This window comes from Cupressus sempervirens, chromosome 11 (genome assembly GCF_028749045.1).
Source record: "Cupressus sempervirens isolate cs-2001-9-10 chromosome 11, ASM2874904v1, whole genome shotgun sequence".
In the NCBI taxonomy this organism is placed as follows: Eukaryota; Viridiplantae; Streptophyta; class Pinopsida; order Cupressales; family Cupressaceae; genus Cupressus; species Cupressus sempervirens.
Genome location: NC_143128.1, coordinates 50269747 through 50285620, shown reverse-complemented (window position 1 = coordinate 50285620; position 15874 = coordinate 50269747). Strand labels below are relative to the sequence as shown.

The 15874-nt window shown below is 34.1% G+C and overlaps 1 protein-coding gene across 2 annotated transcripts in view; it reads right to left on the bottom strand.

Moving 5' to 3' along the window:
- LOC149528193 (uncharacterized) overlaps window positions 1–14704 on the bottom strand; it is a 75532-nt gene extending 60828 nt beyond the window's left edge. The window contains exons 1-2 of one of the 2 annotated variants that reach the window (XM_089809849.1): window positions 14597–14704; window positions 14219–14339 (exon numbers count right to left, since the gene is read on the bottom strand). The gene's annotated coding sequence lies outside the window, so the exon portion shown is untranslated. The remainder of the gene's footprint in view (window positions 1–14218; window positions 14340–14596) is intronic. The other variant, XM_089809848.1, reaches the window with a different exon arrangement.
- Between the last annotated feature and the right edge of the window lie 1170 nt (window positions 14705–15874).

Sequence of the window (15874 nt, the reverse complement as noted above, 5' to 3'; positions counted from 1 at the left end):
TGAGTTGCAACACAAACCCTAAGAGCTTTTTATTTTGATATCAATAAGAGTTAGATTTTATTTAATTTTTTAAAAAACTTTGATATATTTGAAATTCTGGATTAATGAGCTTTTACATTTAATATTGTGCATTTTTCCTTGAGAATTTCGATCTTGTAATCATTTTATAAACCTATTTACTTTGTGGAGATTATATCTTGTAGAGCATTTGTGTGTCTTCTTTAAATCTTTGACACAAATGAGATATACTCTACTGGAAGGAAGAACTCATATTCTTAAAGCTTATTCATGTCCTCCATTTGGAGGTGGCGACTCTATTGTATTGTGGTTGGTGCTCTAATAGAAGGAGTGCTTGAAGCATTAGTGACTTTGTTGAGGGAGTAGACTTAGAAGGAAATTGTAGATGGTCTTTCAAATGCATCGATCATTTCAAAGAAAGCCTTTTTCTCTAGATGGCATCAGGCCATTGGATTTCACTAATTTTGATTATGAATCTAGCCGGTTATCTCCAAAGATTTCACAATTGGTACCAAAGTTCCATGGAGAATGGAACAAATCGAAAATTTGACATTTGGATGCATTCTATACATTTTTAGAGGATTATGAGATCTATTCCAAAGATTAGGTAATGAAATTGTTTGCTAGGACTTTAAAGGATAATGCAAGACAGGCATATGAATTATTACCCACACAATGCATCTCATCCTGGAAATATTTAGAACAATGGTTCCTTTGTGAATTTCATGATATAAGCCATGAAGAAGAGATGTGTTATGAACAATATGTTGATTGAAGTTGCAACATGGAAGAGGATCCTGAGATGTTTCCACTTGATGTTTTCTTCAATATAGAGAGATATGAAGGAGAGATTTCAGCGCATTTTTTTTTGAGAGTGATGAATGCTTACCATGAGATTCCATCAAATTTCAAACTTCCTTACATCAAATTCCTAAATAGAATTGTCAAATTGAGAATTTCACCAAAGGACCATGATGTGAAACTTCTTCTTTAGATATGGGAACAAGGTATTAAAGATGAAGCAAAGGATACCAAAGAAATACAAGAATATGATGATGTCTCAGATTCAACTATAGAGAAAGTAAAAGATGAATCTAATCATGCTGAGAACAATAAGGAATTAGAAGGCGAAAATGGAAATGATGAGGAGGATTCTCTTAGTGTGGATGATCTTGGTAAAAAATTTCTTCCTGTATATAAAGCAAAGCATATTGATGAGATAATAGATGTGTCTTTTAATGAACAAGAAAATTTGATTTCTACAAGTCCATATTACTTTCATGAGGAGGAAAAAAATGAACCCCAAGGAGTATATAATTCTCAAGAGGATGGAATATTTGTTGAAGATGGGTATTATATAGAAAGGAATCAATTTGGATATAGTTTCAAAGAATTTCTAGATCCTATATATGAACTAGCAGAAGGGAATGAAGACTATGGCCCTTTTACATTCTCAGATTTTGAAGACAATATGAGCATACATGAAGAAGAAGATGCATCTAGGCAGGATTACAAAATCACTTCAGATCTCTTACACAATGAAATAATGGAGAATCTGGACATAATATTTTTGTGAAAGTGAAGTAGAAAAGCATGAGGAAGTTTCAGACGAAGGTTCTGTTGTCACTTAGGTTTGCACCCTTGTCCAAGGCCTATGCGCGAGGACAACCTAGTGAAACATGGAAACAACCTCCAAGCTGTGGGACTTGAACTGCGAGGTTGAGTCTTCAGAGAAGGCCGGCTTCCTCTTACTATCAGAGCACATCTATCTACTCTTGGAAGGAAAAGGGGGAGAAAGAGATGCAGACAACAACTCTACCCTACCTAAACTATGGAGGTGATGCACCAAAATAGAGTGTTTAGACTCATTTCTGCCCATGTATGCGCTACAAAACCAAGATAACATTCAAAAGCCATACACACCCAGACTTGTATCAATCATTAACCACATACAGATCAAGGAACCAGACTGAACAACACAAGGAAAATAGATTTCACTTATATATTATCCAATGCGTTGAAAATAGATGCAATATGCAAGCCACAGATCTCAACAATACACCAATGAGAGGCAAGATGGATGCACATGCGCATTGATGGCTGAAGGAGATGATATAGAATGTTATTTTATCCAATGGGTTGAAAATTGATGTGCATTGATGGCTGAAGGACATAATATTTTTGTGAAAGTGAAGTAGGAAAGCATGAGGAAGTTTTAGATGAAGGTTCTGTTGTCACTTAGGTTTGCACCCTTGTCCAAGGCCTATGCACGAGGACAACCTAGTGAAACATGGAAACAACCTCCAAGCTATGGGACTTGAACTGCAAGGTTGAGTCTTTGGAGAAGGCCGGCTTCCTCTTACTATCAGGGTGCACCTATCTACTCTCAAAAGGAAAAGGGGAAGAAAGAGATGCAAACAACAACTCTACCCTACCTAAACTACAGAGGTGATGCACCAAAATAGAGTGTTTAGACTCATTTCTGCCCATGTATGTGCTACAAAACCAAGATAACATTCAAAAGCCATACACACCCAGACTTGTATCAATCAATAACCACATACAGATCAAGGAACCAGATTGAACAACACAAGGAAAATGGATTTCACTTATATATTATCCAATGGGTCAAAAATAGATGTAGTATGCAAGCCACAGATCTCAACAATACACCAATGAGAGGCAAGATGGATGCACATGCACATTGATGGCTGAAGGAGATGATATAGAATGTTATGCAGTTCAGAGACAAAGGGAATTTTTTACTGCAGATCTGCAAGCAGTAGCAGAGAAATCAGAAAAAAGTCGACCCTAGAAAAAGATCACAAAATTGCCTTTATAGTTCAAGCATAACTGAGGATTTTTGCATTACATTTACTTCTCACCTACTAGCACTAACTTCTCATCCTGAAAATCCAATCAAAGATCTGGTGGTCTTGAGTACCAAAAAATATGATATTCTTCTGAGAAAGAGCCTGGAGAAGACAGAAATGGTGCCATAACTGCGCTCTAATTAGGTAGATGGATCGACTGAGATGGTGGAGTGTCTTTCTATGTTTCGCATTCACTCTTGAGTTAGTGGCATTGATCAAAGGATCGAAATCTCACGGCAAAACCTGATTCGCTATTTTTGGTTCATGAATCCACGAGGTCAAAGCAAGTCGAACAGCTCCTTATGTGCCAACTAGGCCACGTGGGCCAATCGTCTCTCTTTATTTTGTCACTTCCTCAAGGTCCCTTGCGCTGACCATTCCTTACATTGGACTAATTGCGCCACCCTAGGATCATTATCTTTAACTGCAACAGTTACACTAATTGCCAGCCGTCGACTGTCGATTTTCCTTGAATCTGACGATCGTGGAGACTCATTGTACCACTATACTATTCTTACCTCGGGCCCATCATATCTGGTGCCACCTCAGCAACCGCTCTACGCCCAAACGACACCTGGCAATATCTGACTGACGTACCCTGTTGCAACCTGGCCCTGTCGACACATGGCGAAAGAGCACTATGTCGTTAACATTAAATTTATGCTGCTTATCCATAGCGTGATGGCACCTGTCATTGATCTCCGCAGATCTGATGGTGGAGATCTTAATCCTTTCATGCACTGGCGATGTTGACTGTATTCTGTCCTGGCATACGTGGTTTCTCCCCATTGGCCTAACGAAGCACCACCTTGGTCTGACAAATCATCAACTTGGAGGGCTCATACCGCTTGACCCTACTGAGGGACACATGGTGCCCAAGCGCCATGTCACTATGAGAAAATTGAGGTCAAATTCCCATAGCGCCCAACTGATGACATGTCGTCTGATTGCACATGGCTCCCTCTGATTCACCATCATGGCGCTGGGCTTTCTGACTATGTAGATGAGGTACAAATGGGACCCAACTGTCTAATCGCTCTAACCGTCGATCTGATCTTTCATTTGGGTGCTATGTCGCCAACGAAAAACTCGTGGGTTTTTCGTTGGTGACATTGTGCCTTACTGCTTTTTGAGACTTTCGGCTATCAGAACATGCTCGCTCACCACCGTGAACACTTTCCAGTTCGTGAACTGACTGTCTGCCGTAGAACCTTTTTCGATGGGCGCTATGTCACCATGGAGATTTTTTGGCAAACACACGATAGCGACATAGTGCCCATAGTGCTACAAAACATTTTTGAACCACCAAACCTGTTGCCTAGCCTGTTGGACCCACCGAAGAAGTGGCAAAAGGGTGCCATGTCGCATATGTAAATCTCGTGCAGCTTCTGGTGGCGAGATAGCACTGACCATAGATCTGACTTAGATCTGACGACAGAGAACCTGCGATTCGTAGAGCCATGTTCTAAGGCTTGGCATTAAAATAGTATTATCTTCAGGAATTAGCCGTTGGACAAGCCGAACATTTGAAATTTAAATCTTTGGCAGGTGAACAAAAGATAACAGGTTCTTTTTAGGATATTCCCGAGGTTGCCTCCTTGAGTCCAGTGTTTGAAGAAGAGTTTTTAGATCAGCACAATGATGAAATGGCGAAGGATGATTCTAAAAATAATAAAAATAATAGCTTATGTGGAGCAATGTATTCAAAGGAAGAGCCATTTTCCAATCCATTTTATGATCAATATTTGCATTTAGAATGTGAGAATGAGATGAAATCGAACAAGGAGGACATGTTGCAAAGTGGTGCTGAAAGCTCTCCAAATATCTTACCTAATCAGATTCTTAATAAAGCTAAAGCAATATTTTCTATGACAAATAAAAACATAAGTGTGTTCTATTCAGCATGGATTACAATGTATTTGAAGATCTCTCAAAGGTTAAACAAAAGTTAAATATGAAGGATTACATTAATAAAAAAGAGTTGGTAAATATTGGTCATGATTGTGATGCATTTGATATAGGTATGAAGTATATGCACCATACCGAGGTAAGTATCTATGAGGATTCTATGATGATATTTATTGAGAAAATGCTTAGTAAAATGTTTCCAAGTTTTCATCATATTTCTTCTATGGATTTAATTTCTTTTTATACTAATCAAATGAGTGGTGCAAGAGGTCATATAGTTGAGTTAAATAGTGATGAAATTTATTTCTTTTCTATTAATCTCATTGATAAGACAACTATAAATTCTAATTCGAGACAAGTGGTGAATGAAATCCACAGGTTATGTAATGATTGTTTTCTAACACTTTTTAATGGATCAGATTTTTATAATACCATATTCAACACATTCATAGTATTGCAGATTCAGATTCAGGTATTTGATCAAGGAAAGAATCAATTTTCATTTTTTGGGGGCCGGTGGCTACCCAATTTCACCTCACATCATGCTAAGCATGAGTGCTTGGTCTTCTCCTCTAGAGATAACTGAGATCTCGCTATGCTCACAGGGAGCATACATCCCCAAAAAGAGCCACTGATGGAGCCTAAAATTTGTGTCTCCATTTATACAGTCACTAAATTGTATCAGACATCATTACAAAGATAGGATTGAGACAATGTTCATGGAAGTAGAACTGATGGTCTTGAAGGATAGAGGGTGCTTGAAAAATTGGATCTCTCATTACCTGAATGAAAATATGCTACCATCTACTTCAGTATTCTTTAAATATTTTGGAAATTATCAATAGTTTTGTTTCCTTCCAGCCATCACCTTTAGTTTTGAAGTTACATCGGGATTGGTTAATTGTCTCAAAATATTGGTTGAATAAAGGAAAATATGTATACATTATGTTGGTTGTTCATAATGAGATTATTAATAAATCTAAACAATACTCAGACACCCAATGCATGCCTTTAATGGAGTAGCAACAGTCATATACGGTGACAATTAGAAATGAATTTGGCATATGCTGATTTTAGTTTTTTGTGATTCTAGTATTTATATTTGTAGTTAGGGGCAACAAAAATTAAACTGAAGTAGTAATTAGAAGCTTTATTTGTATATGAATTACTGCCTAGAAAAGGTTATCTCTAGTGACCAAAGAGTACAATCAGCGTATGCATATATGCAAGTCTTCTTAAGATGTGGCAAAGTATATACCAAACAAGCATGAATAGATCATGATAATCATGTTGATGAATAGCAACAACTAAGGAATGGAATTATAAAGACTATTTTGATGTTTTAATCTGCCATCCTAATATTCATCTTGGCTGTTGACTCATTTAGATCTCATGAAGGGGCCTTTTGAGCAACTTTTCAGGGTCCCTTTCCGATGGTCTTAGCAATACAAGCACTGGTAGATTGTTTCCATGTACTAAGAAGAAGTGATCCTCCATTTGCTTCTCCTGATGCTCTTTTGCAACAAGGACTCTCATCATTCGTAACTATTTTTATTATGCATTTCAATGATTCAAGAGTAGCAAATACAGACCTAAGGAATGTTCTTCCACATTCCATATCTGTGTTGGTACAGTATACAGAATACATGTTTTCCTTTGAAAGCAATAAAGTGTTAGTGGAAAGAATGCCTGGAGCATTACTATCAGCATTTGATAATAGGTTTTGGATTCTAGTAACAAACATTCTTCTACATCTCTTTAGGGGTTCTGGATTTGGAACATCAAAACATGAATCTTGGTCCAGTCTGCGTCAAGTCTTATTGCGACAAAAATGTATCTCAGATGAAAATCTTTTTGCATATTTCCTTAATCATTCTTTTTAACACTTTGAGTTGGACCATTACCGAGTTTTCTATTTCAATCAAGGAGATGCAAGAACATTACTAGGGTTCAGAATTGTTGCAAAGAAAATGCATGAATTTTTTTGAGCTTTCTTGTAACTCGGCAAGAGTTCTTGAGTTTTTCACTTATGAAATTCCTTAGGCCTTCCTTTTTGGTTATGAAATTGGAAGACAATGGGTTGACTAATGAGATCATTGTAATGGCAGCATAGGAAGACACTAATATTATGGCTTTCAAAACAAGTACAAAAGTTGAAGCTAGTGATGCACAAAAAACTCCAGTTCTGATTGATGATAGTGTTTCTAGCCATTGTACAAATGTAGAAGCCTACTCAAATGTACTAACCAAAAAGGAACATACTTGCAATTTCATGATAAATTTATGTTTGATGTTGCTTTGTATTTGTTGTAGATAAGGAAGATTGGAGCAAATGTGGATAGACTCATGTCTTCAGGCGCTCGAACAGAGGATGGAAAACTTGGACATACCGTCTAAGATTATTTACAGATCCAACTATAGGAGAAAGAATGATGCATTAGGTTTAGGAAAGGTTTATGGGAGCACCATATGGAGGCACATCGATTGATGATACTCACGCTAGTATTGAAGCCCACCTGTGTGATTCTCACCATTTGCGAATGAATTCAAAGAGAGTTACCATGGACTGTTAATTATAGAAAGGATAAAAATAGTGGGAGTCAAAGTGTGAAGTTCAAAAAGATGTGGAACTTATGTACAGGTAAGGGACTAAGTGTCCAAGTCTCTACGGGTTTCACCATGCCGATAAAATACTTCACTTTAGGAAGAGGAAATTATTTTCTCAAACTATAGTCTTTGCTAGAAATGTTAGGTTAAATTGGTGCATCGGAAGTTTAATCTTCATCTTACTAAAATTCTTTCTTTAATATTATCACATAGTTATATATTGTGATTAGGTATTGTGAAGAGTGGTGTCTTTTAGTTTGCAACCTTTTTACCTTTATAAATGTATATAATGTCAAATGACAAGGGGGAGAGAAGACAATTCATATCCATATTTTTATTTTTTACCTATTGTATATTTTATGATGTATTATATTCTTTTAATTAGTAGAGAAATAAATTTTTGAACTAAGCCTGTGGATGGTAGATTTTTGATTGAATTCTTGTGCGTGTCTGGAGTCGAGTTGTATTGGATGGATCATCTGTGAGGAGTGTCTCCCATACGATTTTATTTATGGATCAGTAAGATGTATTTAGTTAATTTATTTGTATTAGAGCTTTAATTTTTTATTAAGTTGTGTCCTTTATAAGTGTTTTTTATTATTTTCTATAAACATTTTAATATTTGGATAAGTGGACTGGATCATTATTGCATTTTAAATTAGATAAACTTAAATATTGTGAAATACTTTATTGTTTCCGTATTTATGTCTAATTTGTCTTTGCAAAAGTTAAAGTGCATTTTAGACTAATTTAGATTGCATTCATATAATTGATCTGTCACGTCAGAATTATTAAAATTATTTATAGTTTAATATATTGAACTTTATAAAGTTGTACGTTTCAACTAATAATGTTGACTCTGATTACCCATTTAATTAGGCACTAGTCTTTTACTCCTGATCTATAATCCATATCCTAACAATTGTTCAATTTATTTCCATTGAAGAATTAATATATTCATTCATTGCAATCATCTATGATAATCAATTTTATTTAAAAACATTCATACAATTATTTACTTTTATTTTTAATTCATAATTTGTAATTTTAAAGCCTTCTATAATTCTTGTTGTTTTGAAAGCTTTCATTGCATTCACGTTCTAGTTGATTTGTTTTATGTGTCTTGGATCTAAATGTTTTGTCCAAGACCAGATGCAAGGCTAGCTTCCCTCTTCTTGTCTTTCTTTTCCTCCTCCTTTTCCTCAAGAACATCCTTTTCTCTATCCTACCCTTCCACCTTAACTAGTTTGTTTAGGATGCTCTTTAGCCAGTCCTATGCTAGAAACCCATAGATGGATCAGGTTGTCTTAGTAGCTTTTCCCAGGCCCTTCTCCTCCTTATTAACCTACAAGAAGTATAATATTGTGGTAGTGGAGTGCATGACCTTAGTGGAAAACTCTACCAAAGTTTTGAATCTCTGGCAAACACCAGTTTGATTGTTAGCTAGGTCCTTCAAAGACTACTAAAACCTTTCCAGTCTGGCCTTACTATGACTATGCTTCCCTTTCTTCCCAACATCTTTGTTGGTTTCTGTCCTAGGGGAAATGATATCCTCCCACACACATTCTAGTCAGGGTGTCCTCCAGGCTATAAGAGATATGGGAAGAGCTAAGAGAGCTAGGTGTAGGCTTGTTGTCCTAAGGCAATCTCTTCTTTCTCGTACGTTTGGCATCACTATTGGAAGGCTTAGAGGTGGAATCATGCTTGGGGGCGGGGGGGTGTGACCTAAATTTTTCTAACCAAAGAAAATTATTGGTTCTTTTGGTGCTTTGTGTACCCTTCCTTGTATCTAAATGCGACTCTATTTGGATTATCTTAACCTCAGGGTCCATTTTGACTTTCGAGCCAGGGTTTTCTTGAATTTCTTGTGGTGAGGTATCGAGCCTAGGTCCAAGGAGTCTTGGGGGGTGGTAGAGGCTAGAGAGTTAACTAAAAGAGGTAGGTTTTAGGCTAGGTGTTGGATATACAGTTTGTTGATAAGATCCTAATGGATAAGGTAGAAATTTTTACCCTCATCATGTTTCCTCCTAGCCTTACAAAAATAATCTTCCAATGAGTACAATAATAGAAACATGAATGAAATATTATCAAGATTCCTAAACTAATTCAAATTAGGGAAGTGGTAATAATAGATTACATGAAAGTGGTCCTCCAAGGTGATATACCACATATATGCATAGCAGATGGCATGCCAAGGCTTAGGGAGGGCTTCTTGTGAAAACCCTCTAAGCTTTCGCATTAGTTCTTCCTTGAGATTGAAAAATTTCCTCAAACTGGCTTCCTCATTGACCTTAGCCTATCTCCTCCATTTCTTTCCTTCCATACTAAATTCTTTGACCCTCACAATGGTTTCCTTAGAGATCTCAAATCCCATACCATTGATAGTCACCTTTCTGTCCTTCCAAGTTACATTTCATCACCTCTTGGAATTTTATTCCTTTTATCTTATACTCTAATATGTTGGACATGATGGCAAGCATATACTAGGTTTTGTCATCTATTTTTTGTAGTTATTTGTTTTTTGATTATGAATCCATTTAAAATCTATTTGAATGAGATTTACAACCTCTTCAAAACCTCTTTTATGGTTAACAAAATGTAATTTTATATTCCCTTCTAATACTCACACTATTCTTTGGTGTAACTAAATTATAAGGGAACTAAATTACCAAATGGATACTCTCTAGTTTTGGAACTTGATAACATAACACATGTAGAGAAATTTGGTTAGATGAGAAGGGAAGGTTCATAATAGTACAGGAAAATTTAAATTACTCTCAACCTCCCTACAAGGTATAACTATCTACATTTTATCCTTATTTAAAATTTATTGAAAAATTAGGGATACTATTGAGAAAATTCAGCAGAATATTTTTTGGTTAGGAATAGATCAGAAATCCAGGATAAATCTCATGTCTTGGGAGAAGATCTTCAAATCTAAGTACCAAAGGGCATTAAACTTTAGAAGAATTATTGATCTTAATTGAGTGCATATGGCTAAAGTAGGATAGAGGTTGACTTAGAATGTAGCATATTGGTGTAGAATTATGAAGGAAAAATACATGTGAGGTTCTCCTTTCTAAAACTGCTCAACTAGATCAAGAGTATACAAAAACATTGTTAAAAACTAAACTCTTTTGAGGAAGGGAAAGAGATGGGTAGTTAGTAATATGAACACTATCATATTTTGGGAAGACAAATGGAGTCGTGATCTTGCTTTCCAAACCTACTACTGCATTTGATACCAAATGACCATGATAGGTCTTTCATTAGTATGATGTAGTTCAACCTATCATCATCACAATTCTAATGGCAAGTTGTTAGAATTGCAACAACGATAGGTTGTGATGCCATAATTTTGACAGACCTATCATGGTAATTCGGTATCAAATGTAGTAGTGACCCAATATTTCTTGGTGAAGAATGCTTGAATTTAAACCATTTTTGCACATGGATAAGTAACTATATTGATAACTATGGGAAATAGAGAAAACATGACCATATTATCTCAATTTTGAAACTAATACAGGGGCTAAAAAGTATTATGGAAGGAACACAAATTCCATCCTTCTCTACCAAGAATTCTATTGTTTGGGATTTGATTGCCTTTGGGGAGTTTGGTGTCAGATATACCTACAACACTATGGTTTATCTAGTAGATTTTATGGACTAGAAATATGTTTGGAATTCAAGCATAATCCCAAAGGTTATCTTCTTTTGTTGGGCAATACTGCATGGGAGCATACTCATGATTGGCAATATATAAAGAAGAAATTTTCAATTAGTTAATTGGTGTGTGATAATCAAGATTGATGCAATTAAAAATGATATAATCAAGATTGATGCAACCATTTATTTCAAAAAATAAATTCTCATTGAGATATTCCCACCTTCCTATTGGCAACCAATAAAGTGTACAAACTATTCTATCCTTGAGATATGACCACCTTCTTAAAGATTATTGTCTTTTCTTGTGTATTTAAAAAAAAAACTACTTTTTTTATTTTAAAATAATTTTCTTATCAATTTTACATTTGATTATGAAAAAAGCTCGTAATAAATTTAAAAATTACATAAAAAATTAATCAAAATATATTAATTTATCAATTTCTTAGTCACTAATAGTGTTATCATTATTTTGGACCCACATGCCTTTGGATGTGGCTATTCAAAAAATTGAAAACATCATGATTTTTTCCAAAAAAATTAATAGCATTTGATCTTCATGATCTACATACTTTGTAGTTGAAAACAACAAAAAAATTGTAGTAAAATAACTATATTTTCATGACTATGGAAAAAAAAGTTTGACTTTGTTTTTTCTTTAGTACATTTTGTTTGGAAATTATCCTATCCCCATGCCTTTTGAGTGGTATATCGTACTTTGCTACTAGCTAATCTAATACTCTATATACTCATACATTAGGATGGTTTGGTTTTAAAACACCTTAACCATCTACATACTTATGCGAATGAGTTAAAATATATCTCCCTTCCTAATGGGATTTAGTATGGTGTCCCACTTTCTATCATTTGTATAACAGATGATATTTCTTTTTGGATAATCATTCATTTGCATGCAATTATAACTCTTTAAATGTCTTATGTTTTCAATTGAATAATAACTTAGCTGATAAGTATCCAACATACTATCTCTAGAGTTCCACACTAGATTGATTATCATCCACATAATAATTCTCAATAAAATTTCCATCACAAATATTTTGAGGATTCATACATTTTCTCTCATTAGCAATGATTTCTTAAAGCCTCTGCACCAATTATTCAAAATGAATATTGTGTCAATCTTCAAAGTCAAGTCCTAGATTAGTCATAAGGTTAGCAATATGATTTCCTTCCCTTATAGTATGGCTAACATCATATCTGATGCATCAACTTTTGGGAGTCATAAGTTTTGACTCAGATATGGGTTTTGGCTGAAATTTTATAGGTGGTCACGTGAGGAGGAGTTGTTTGGATGGTTGATCAAGCTTAACTTGATAGGTGGCCATTTTGACATTTTTTCAGGAGCCAAAAATTTCATCTTGACCTCCTAAATTAAGTTTTTGTATTTTTTTCCAATTTTTTAGAAAGTTATTTTTTAAATAAATCTAAAATCATACTCTTGATTTCATATATTAGTTGGCAATTCATCTTGCCTTTGTTGGGGGCTTTTCTTGGGAAAAATTGAGATTTGTAGGATGGATTTTGGAAATTATAAAAAAAGAAAAAATTTGTTTTAATTTTCAGAATTCATCCTACAAATACCAATTTTTCTCAAAGAAATCTCCCAACTAAGGCAAGATGAATTTCCAACTAATCTATGAAATCAAGAGTATGATTTCAGATTTATGAAAAAAACATTCTAAAAAACTGGCAAAAAATACAAAACCTCAATTTGGGAGGTTAAGATGAAATTTTAGGCTCCTAAAAAAAATGTTGAAATGGCCACCTATCGAGTTGAGCTCAATCAACAATTCAAATAAATCCTCAGTCAAAAGTTATGACTCCCTAGAAGTTGATGCATCAATATCTCTTAAAAGTCGATAGATTTTTTTTACATTCTCAAGGATACTTACCTAGTGTCCCCATGTGGCTACTTAAGTACAATTTGTACTTAAATCAGGCAACTATATGTCAATTTTTTATTATGGGGAAAGAAATAAGTTAGAATCTATCCTTGCTTTTTCAATGTCTCTGTGTAAAATTTAAATAAATGTGTAGCTAGAATATGTGCTTATTTAGAAAAAAAGACACATGACTGCATAATATTTATTATTTTATTTTATTATCTCCTATTTTTTTTCAAGAAACTTATTTACAAAATTTATTATTAAATTTTTAATTTAAACATTCTATTTTAGATGTCGACTAAGAAATAAAGAAGCAAACATCAAGAACCATGGGGCCACCAACTCTATATATTATTCCTGAAAAAGTTGAACATTAGATACTACCCAAAATAAGCTTAGTAGTCACATGGGGACCTACCCTTAATAGGTACTAAGTACATCCATCAGCTTCTTTCAAGTAATCCTTTAATAACTTTGAGTCTCTTTTAAGGATGTGTTTGTCATAATTTAATTGTTTGAAGCACTTCATCTTGTGTCAAGAACCAATAGCTCCAGTCCTATTATTTGATCCAATACTGGAGCTTTTGTTGAAACCTTCAATAAAAGTAACTTTCCAATTTCTAATATTTTCCTCGACTAAAAGTTCCTAGGAGTGTCTTAGGTACACCTTCAGTTTTCTTTTTACTATACCAATCAAATAGATATTTAAGAGGATTTTTTTTATACTCTAATTTCTTGTTTGACCTTCATTTCTCAAAGGTAATAGCATTGATATTTACCTTAGATTGTTGTTTGATAATTTGGGAAATGATGGCGTTATTTCTTGACTGATCTAAGAAAATTCTGTTATTTCAATCTTTTCATATGTTCCATATGAAAAAAGGTGACCCAAAAGTTCTTAATCATAAGATGATTGAAGAGGGAGAGACTCTAGTAACATTTTCTTGCGATGCCAATCATACTTGGAAGATCACAAGTCAGATTATCCTCAATCTTTATAATTTTTACTGATTTAACATTTTGATATAGTTCTTGAAAGTCGATAATTTGTAATAGGCCTATTTAAACCTTTACTATAATTATTTATGAATCTTCAAATAATATCTAAGAATATTTTTATTTTTTAAAATAAAACAATGAATCTGAATGGGAAAATATTATACATGATATTCTAAGCCATAAGTATCTAAGCTCTAATCAATAAGTACTAAAGCTGTATCCAGAACTAGTTTACCGTACCTCGTCTTTTTTAAGCCCGCTCTTGTCATATTCTCCCTCAGCCACCTCCATTGTCGGGATTCTCCCCCAAGTTCAGCTCATGCAAATTAACTCTCGAAATGCTCTAACGAAGCCTGAGCTGCTGATCAACATTTTGCATATATCAAGGGAAACGTTTTCCATATGTACACAAGAAAATAGATAAAACTCTATGGAATTCTTCAATAGCACAAGAAAATAGCTAAATTGCTGGAAGTTTCCACGGGGCAGAAGAAAATAAATAAGATTTCACAATCAAATAGATAAAATTCTATTGTCTCTGAGTGGTACAAGAAAATAGATAAGATTTTAAGGAGTTCCTGAGCAGCTTAATAAAATAGATGAAACTTTATAAAGTACCTGACAAACGCACCAAACATAGGCCACAAGAAAATAGATCAAATTCCATGAAATCCAGAGGGCCAAAAACATAAATAAAATTTCATAGGATAAAATTCTACCTTTAATTGTCAAAGGAGGTTGCGTTAATCGCGTCCTAACCTCATTATAGTTTGGTTGGAAGAGTTTAGGTTTCTGCGATCTTGGCTCGTCAGACTAACAAATAATGAACCACTTTCCACATTGTATCACAAAAATATTATATATAATAATAATTATGTACACTGTATTGTTATTTGTCAAAGGAAATTGCGTTAATCGCGTCCTAACCTCATTATAGTTTGGTTGGAAGAGTTTAGGTTGTTGCAATCTTGGCTCGTCAGACTAACAAATAATGAACCACTTTCCACATTGCGTGACAAAAATGTTATATATAATAATAATTATGTACATTGTCAAAATTTGATGTTTTGAAATGTTTTCTTAAGAGATCATTTTCACCATGGTAAGATATAAAATGTTAAATTTGGATCTAAGCTGAGATGATTAGATTTTTACATGTTTGAAAACTTCCACGCCAAGGATTACATCAGTATTATATGTTGCAGAATGATTATATTTATTATCTTTTGAATTCATAACAATCAGCAGACATCATGCTATGGACTCGGTGTCACTGATACCATACTACTAATGTTATACTTATGAAATATAAAAACAGAGAATCCAGCGGTAAAATGTATATATATATATATATATATACATTCTGTTTTATATGCATCGAACTTAACATGAAAAGAGAATACAAGAAACCCATGTTACGGCAATGCCTTACATGACTCCTTTATTAAAATCTGGAAAGGCTTGCGCTTGGAAGGTTGTCTTCAATTTCTGTTCTGTGACCCGTGACAACGTATGAAGAGGGATGATTTGGCAGTGAATAATTCGAAGGCAGAATAGAATGCGAGTGTGTGATATGATTATGAGAGTCTATAATATAGAGATGAGCCTGATTCTACGGCTTCTTTTAGTTAAAAAAAATCTATTTGAATTTCCAGGATGATCATTTGGATTCCAATTATTAAATCGACTATGAAGAGAAAAATGAATAAAATAAAAATAAGAACTTGGCAAGAAGAATTGGAAGATTATAACTTTAAATTTATAATAATTCAATTATTATAACTCTAATATTATTATAACGTACAACTAAACATCACTCTATTAAATTATTAAATGATAATGGTGCCAAATCATTTTTATATTATATCAATATGCATGCTTATAAATATTTATTAA